At 39.0% G+C, this 7,076-nt stretch overlaps 1 long non-coding RNA gene across 1 annotated transcript in view; it reads left to right on the top strand.

Annotated features, from left to right (window-relative positions):
- LOC108313446 overlaps positions 1 to 6,538 on the top strand; it is a 7,742-nt gene extending 1,204 nt beyond the window's left edge. Inside the window, exons 2-3 of the long non-coding RNA XR_005202383.1 lie at positions 5,482 to 5,587; positions 5,813 to 6,538. This is a non-coding gene — a long non-coding RNA (uncharacterized LOC108313446). The remainder of the gene's footprint in view (positions 1 to 5,481; positions 5,588 to 5,812) is intronic.
- Positions 6,539 to 7,076: the final 538 nt, after the last annotated feature.

Genomic DNA, 7,076 nt, shown 5'->3' with positions numbered 1-7,076 from the left:
GTTGTTGTTTGTTTGATAGGGTCTAACCCTGTCACCCAGGCTGGAGTGTAGTGGTATGATCACAGCTTACTGTAACCTTGAACTCCTTGCCTCAGCCTCCCAGATAGCTAGAGCTACAGACACATACCCCTATTCCTGACTAATCATTTTATTTGTATTTTTTTTGTAGAGAAAGGGTCTTGCTGTGTTACCTAGACTGATCTCAAACTCCTGGCCTCAAACGATCCTCCTGCATTGGCCTCCCAAAGTGCTAAGATTACAGACCTGAACCAAATGGCCCTGTTTTTTGTTTTGTTTTTTATTGTGTCCATTCAGCCACTGTAGATCTCTTGACAGAAGCATTTAATTCATTTACATTCAAGTTAATTAGTGATAGGTAAGGACTTACTATGGTTGTTTTGTTAATTATTTTCTGGCTATTTTTTTTTAAAGATGCTTTATTCCTTTCTCACTCTCTTGCTGTCTTCTTTTGTAATTTGATTGTTTTCTATAGTGGTGTGCTTTCGTTCCTTTCTCTTTATCTTCTGTGTATCTATTCTGGGTTTTTGCTTTGTGGTTATCATGAGGCCTATATAAAACATTTCATAGTTATAACAGTTAATTTTAAGCTGATGTCATCTTAACTTTGATTGCATATAAAACTTAGCACTTTTACTCCTTCTCCCTCACAGTTTATGTTTTTGATGTCACTATTTACATATTTTAATATTGTGTATCTATTAGCACATTATTGTAGCTATTACTGTTTTAATACTTCTGTCTTTTGACCTTTATACTAGGGTTATAAGTGATTTACATACCACAATTACAGTATTAAAGTATTCTGAATTTGACTATATACTCACTTTTACCAGTGAATTTTATAGTTTTCTTTGTTTTCATCTTACTAATTAGTGTTCTTTTGTCACAGTTGGAAGAACTTCATTTAGCATTTTTTGTAAGGCAGGTCTAGCAGTGATGTACTTCCTTGGCTTTGTTTATCTTGGAAAGTCTTTATCTCTTCTTTTCTGAAGGACAGTTTTGCCAGGTGTAGTATTCTTGGACCGTTATTTTCCTTTAAGCACTGTGACTATGTCATCCCACTGTCTCCTGGACTGCAGTTTCTGCTGAGAAATTTGATGATATCCTTATGAGAGTTCCCTTGTATATGTGGAACCTCTTCTTTCTTGCTGCTTTCCAAATCCTTTTTTTGTCTTTGATTTTCTACAGTTTGATTAAAATATGTTTTGGTAAAGACTTGTTCGAGTTGACCTGATTGGAGACTTTTGAGCTGCATATATCTGGATGTCCATATGTCTCACCAGGTATGGGAAGGTTTCAGCCACGATTTCTTTCAATAAGCACTCTGCCCCTTTCTTTATACCTTCTTCTGAGACTTCTATAATGTGAATGGAGCTCTTCCGAAGGCGTCAAATGAATCTCATAGGCTTTCTTCATTCCTTTTCATTCTTTTTTCTTTTTTATTCTTTGTCTAGATATTTTTTAGTGACCTGTCTTTGAGTTTACAGATTACCTCTTTTGCCTAAACAAGTCTGCCATTGCCCTTCTCTACTGCAGTTTTTTCATTTTATTCATTGTTTTCTTCAATTCTAGAATTTTCATTTGGTTGTTTTAAAATGATTTCTGTTTCTTTATTGAACTTGTTTCATTTATTTATTTTTTTGATAATGTTGAGTTATCTGTGTTTTTTTGTTTTTTTTTACAGCTCACTGAGCTTTCTTAAATTATTTTGAAATATTTTCAGGGAATTATAGATCTCCTTATCTTTGGGGTAGGTCACTAGAATATTACTCTGTTCTTTTGGTGGTGTCATGTTTTCTTGATTTCTTTTCTTTTTTTCCACACCCTCTTCTCCTTTTCCTTGATTTTTCATGCTTCTTTACATTTTGTGTTGCTGTCTTCACATTTGAAGAAGTGGTCATCTCCTCCAGTCTTTACTGACTGTTCTTGGGAGAGAAGTATCTCCACCAAACAGCATAGCTGGGAATTTCATGGCGCTCTTAGATCTTTTCTATGGATACATCCACTGTACACCTCTTGTTCCCTCTAAGGGTATTTTTTTTTTTTTTAATAGAGTCTTGCTCAGTCACCCAGGCTGGAGTACAGCAGCATAAACTTGGCTCACTGGAACCTCTGCCTCCTGGGTTCAAGCAACTTTACTGCCTCAGCCTCCTGAATACCTGGGACTACAGATTTGTGCCACCATACCCAGCTAATTTTTGTGTTTTTAGTAGGGATGGGGTTTCACATTGTTGGCCAGACTGGTCTCAAACTCCTGACCTCAAGTGATCCATGCGCCTCGACCTTCCAAAGTGCTGGGATTACAGGTGTGAGCCACTGCGCCCAGCTCCTCTAATGGGATTTCCTTAGGCTGTATGTCTACCCTTGACCCTGCACAGCCAGGCCAGGTGCTCAAAGTCTCCTGTTTGTTTTTCCTAGGATGGTGTCTTGAAACCCTCACATTGTGTACGTTCCTTCAATCCCACAAAATTGAGCTGCCTCTGTGTGTAAGATGCTTGCAGTGCTGTCCACAGGGGCATGCTTGGGAGCCTGGTCTGGGAAAGATGGGGTTGAGGCATAAGCCGTGTTTGGGATGCCTATGGGTCAGTTGGGAGGGATCCACAAGCAAGGCATCCCAAGTGGCTCATGGACGGGTTTCCTGACGGAGTCTGTGGAATGGTTAGTAGGATCTGCAGCCTCTCTTCCTAGGAACATTCTCTCCCCACTACTCAGCCATGGCGATCACCTCAGTATTGTGGCTGGGATGGGAAAGAAGTGGTCTTCATGAACCATGTCCTGCATGACTGGGGAAGCTGGGCATTCACCACCACTATGCTCTCACTTTCCCAACGGGAGAAATTTTGGTTAAAGGGTATCTTTTTTGTCACTGAGCTGTGCTGCCTTGGAGGAGGGAAGACTTGGATAGTGTTAACTGTTCTTGTTACCCTCTTCAATGCACCTAGCCTCAGGGTTTTTGCACCAATAGTGTGCTGAAACTTTGCCTCTCGACTCCCCAAACATACTCGTCTCTGTTGGTAATTGTTAAAGTTAATGCTTCTGTGGAGTGAGACATGATGACGGTAGAAAGCTCTGATTCCACCATTTTGCTGATGTCAGTTTTGATTTCTAACTGTTCACCTTCCTTCTGATATTTTGTCCCTAGACCCTGCTTGTCAGTCTCATTTCCTGAGCTCTGATATGTTCCAAGAGCTTGTCTTTTTCCTTCGCTTCTGCAGTTAGCTTCACAAAAACAAGAATCTATATGGATCATTGCATTAGTAATAGATACGGACCCTGTTTTTGTGCTTGGTGCTTTTAGCCTTAAATTCCATCTTTTCTGGTATTATTGGTTTCTTTCCTCTTTTGTTTTTTACTGTGTTTTCCTGGTGTCTGTTTGTCCATCCCTTTATTTTTAACTTTTCTTTAGCATAAAGACTGATATGCTTAATCTTATATTTTACATTACTTCAAAATTTGTATTACTTCATAATTATTAGTTATCAATATCTCTTCTTGTTTTCCTCGTTATTTTCTGATTTCAATGGATTGCTATTCATTCTATTTTCCTTCTGTTTTCTCCTTATTAATTTAGACGTTTGACTAAAATTTTTGTTCTATTGTGTTGTTTTCTTGTGCTCATTAGACATCTATGTACTTTTTTTTCTTTTTCTTTTTTTTGCGAGTGAGATTCCAGCATTTCCTCCACTATGGTCATCTCCCTGTGTCCCTTGACCCTGTAAGAGATGAAACCTCTAAAATGATTCCTTTCTGTCTTTTCTCCTCATCACCCCTTCCCACTCCTTAAGGTGAGATCTTTGGAACATTCTTACATCTCTTCTCCTACTCTACCTATAACTCCTAGATTTTCCTGGAATTCTCTAGGATTTTAGTCCCAGATTATAATTGGAATTTTCCTTGCTGCATGTCCCTCCTGTTTCCAAAGGACTTACGTAGCATTTACACTACGAAATCCCCCATTAGCCATTAACATCCACTTAACCTGTCGATATTGGGTTCATTTTTCATCGGCATTTTCTTTCCTCTCATTTCCCTATGTCTTGAGATCTCAATCTAATTCTCTCTTTTGAAGAGTTTTGCTTGATTGTTTTCTTCAGGTGGGAATTGCTGGTGGTATACTCTTCACATTCTTGCATGTTAGCAGGTTCCTTCTTTTGCCCTGGTGGGTGAATACCATCTTGGATAAGTAGAGAGTTGTAAGTTGCTTTCTGCTTAGCTATTGGCAAAGGTCATTTCCATTGTCCTGTGGCTTCCAGTGTTGTCAATAAGAAGTCAGAGGCTAGTTTTTCTTTTTGCAGATAATGTGTACTTTCTGTCAATTAATTTGTCAGCTTTTTTTTTTTGTTTTTGTTTTAAACTTTTGGGAATCTTACCAGGACGTGCCCAAGTGAGTGTTTTTCTTTATTCCTCAAGTCTAGAACTCCGGAGTCCTTTCAGTCTCTAGACTCCAGGGTCTCTTCTGCTTAGGAATAATTTTTTGTATTATACCCTTTAAAATTATTCCCTCTCCTTTGTTTCCTCTTTTCTGGAAGTCCATGTCACTGTTCATAATAGGTCTCCTGGATCCGGTCCCAAGTCTCATCCTTCCTCTTATTTGTCCACCATGTTGCTTGACCCATGTGGTGAGAATTTTTTCTCAGTGTGTTTTCTAGTCACTAGTTCATATCTCTCCAAAGACTGTCCTCTCTTTAACTCATCTACCGAATTGTTCAGTGGAACAGCTCCCAGATAAAGTACAGAACTGATTAAATTTGAATCTCAGATAAACAGTGAATAAAATTTTAGTGTAAGTATGTTGGCTACAGCATGGGACATAATATACTAAATTTCTTGACTATTTATGTGAAATTGAAATTTAATGGGGTGTCTTGTACTTGTTTGAATGTAGTTGCTTTAATTCTGGCAACCGTGTTCAATGGAGAAATTGTATGTTATGGTCCAGACATTCTTGTTGATATGCATTTGATTCTCCTTAAGGGTCCTTCTTTATTTCCTTGGTTCTCTGTTATCTTTAGAAGCTTCTGTTCACTGGCCAGGTGTTTTGTTTGTTTGGGTTGGTCTTTCTTTGGATGCTGAGTTGCCCTTGCTATGTTATTTGAAAACAGTCAGAGGTCTCCTTATCACAGGACCCCAAGTAGAGGCTGACCTCTGACCGGTAGAAGATAAAGGAATGTTTCCCGTAGCAAGAAGGTGGAAAAGGGGAGGGCCTGCGGTAGAAGGTAGACAGCAGTCCCATGCCGAGGGCCTAAGCAGAGCCCCTCTGTGCCAGACTGTCTCTGTGCTCTTCTGGCTTCACAGATGTGAAAAATTAAGTTCATCTGTTCACTGTCTTCATGGCCTCTAGGAGCCATGGATACTGGGCATACTGAGATAAGACTGATACTATCTCTCACCTCAGGGGTTCTTGTAGCCCACAGATCACACTGTTTTTGCAAATCTGTCATTAGCAATCTCTATCTCCAGGTTTTCAGGTGCTGGTCTCATGGCTCTTCCCCAGTTCAAAATAAGAAAACTCTACAGATACTCTGTCCACTAGAACCCATTCCCATCTACCCCCCACTCTGTCCAGGTAAGAAACCAACCATCTCAAGAGAGGAACTAGGCAGGAGTGGGAGGGGAAGATGGGCACTGAGGTATCAAAGACCTAAAAGATGCAAATTGCTAAAGGAAGCAATAATCAGATTAGGTGTGGTGAAAGACCTGGAAAAAAATTTAGAAAAAAAAAATTCAAGTTTAAGAGGATTCTGCTCTTGGAATATGTCACCGTTTCTTTATGTTCTCATTTCATTTAAAGCAACCAAAACTGATATCAGAGAGGAGGCATATGGATGTGATCTGTGCAGAGAAGATAACAAGGGTGCTATGCAGCTGTAGCCGCACATGGCTTGGGATGACTGTATTATGACAGGTATAGAATGTTTCATTATCTTGGAGGGTTCTACCGGACAGTGTTACAGTTAGTGTCCATACTCACAGAGAAGTCCTTGCCTCTCCATTACAAACTCTGGCTAACCCATCTGCGTGTGTGTATCTTGAGGTAAAATGATATTTTTCATGCATGTATTGTTTTAACGTAGCACTTGAACCTGGAGGACGTTATGCTGAATAAAATAAGCCAGGCACAGAAACGCAAGTATCACATCATCTCACTTATAGGTAGAATTTTGAAAAATTAAATTCATAGAAGTAGAGAGTAGAAGGGTATACCAGAGACTGGTTAGGGAAAGGAGAAGAAGAAATGAAGAGATAGTGGTGAAAGTGTGCAAAGTGTCATTTACACAGGAGGAGTAAGTTTTTGAGATTTATTGCACAGTATCATTGCTATAGTTAATATAAATAGTATATTTCAAATTGCTGAGAGAGCAAATTTAAATGTCTTACCATAAACATGATAATTAATTGAGTTAATGGATATGTTAGTTATCTTGCTTTAATCACTTCATATTGAATAAATGTATCAAAACATTATATTGTACCCCATAAATATTTACAATTATGAGTTGCCATTTAAAAATATTATTAATTTAGGCCAGGCATGGTGGCTCATGCCTGTAATCCAAACACTTTGGGAGGCTGAAGTGGGAGGATCACTTGAGGTCAAGAGTTTGAGACCAGTCTGGCCAACATGGTGAAACCCTGTGTCTACTAAAAATACAAAACTTAGCTGGGCGTGTTGGTGCATGCCTGGAATTCCAGCTACTCAGAAGACTGAGGCAGGAGAATCATTTCAACTTGGGAGGTGGAGGTTGCAGTGAGCTGGGAGATTGACCATTACTCTCCAGCCAGGGGGACAGTGCAACTCCATATCAAAAAAATAAAAATAAAAACAAAACCATTATTAATTTAAAAAGATTTTAAGTGATCAACTGTTACTTTACCACAGTCTCATTGGAGAATAAGGTTCTACTGCAGTTCTAAGTCACCATGTGCTGAGTGAAGTGGTTAACTAATGATTTGAAAGAATACATGAGAGAGGATATCAGAGTGAGCAACAGGGGGAGCCCTGTTTTCTTTACAGAAAAAGTAAACAACTGTTTGTTTAGTTAGCACTGAATTTT

This window comes from Cebus imitator, unplaced genomic scaffold, assembly GCF_001604975.1.
Source record: "Cebus imitator isolate Cc_AM_T3 unplaced genomic scaffold, Cebus_imitator-1.0 Scaffold137, whole genome shotgun sequence".
Lineage (NCBI taxonomy): Eukaryota > Metazoa > Chordata > Mammalia > Primates > Cebidae > Cebus > Cebus imitator.
This window is presented reverse-complemented; position numbering and strand designations above follow the sequence as displayed.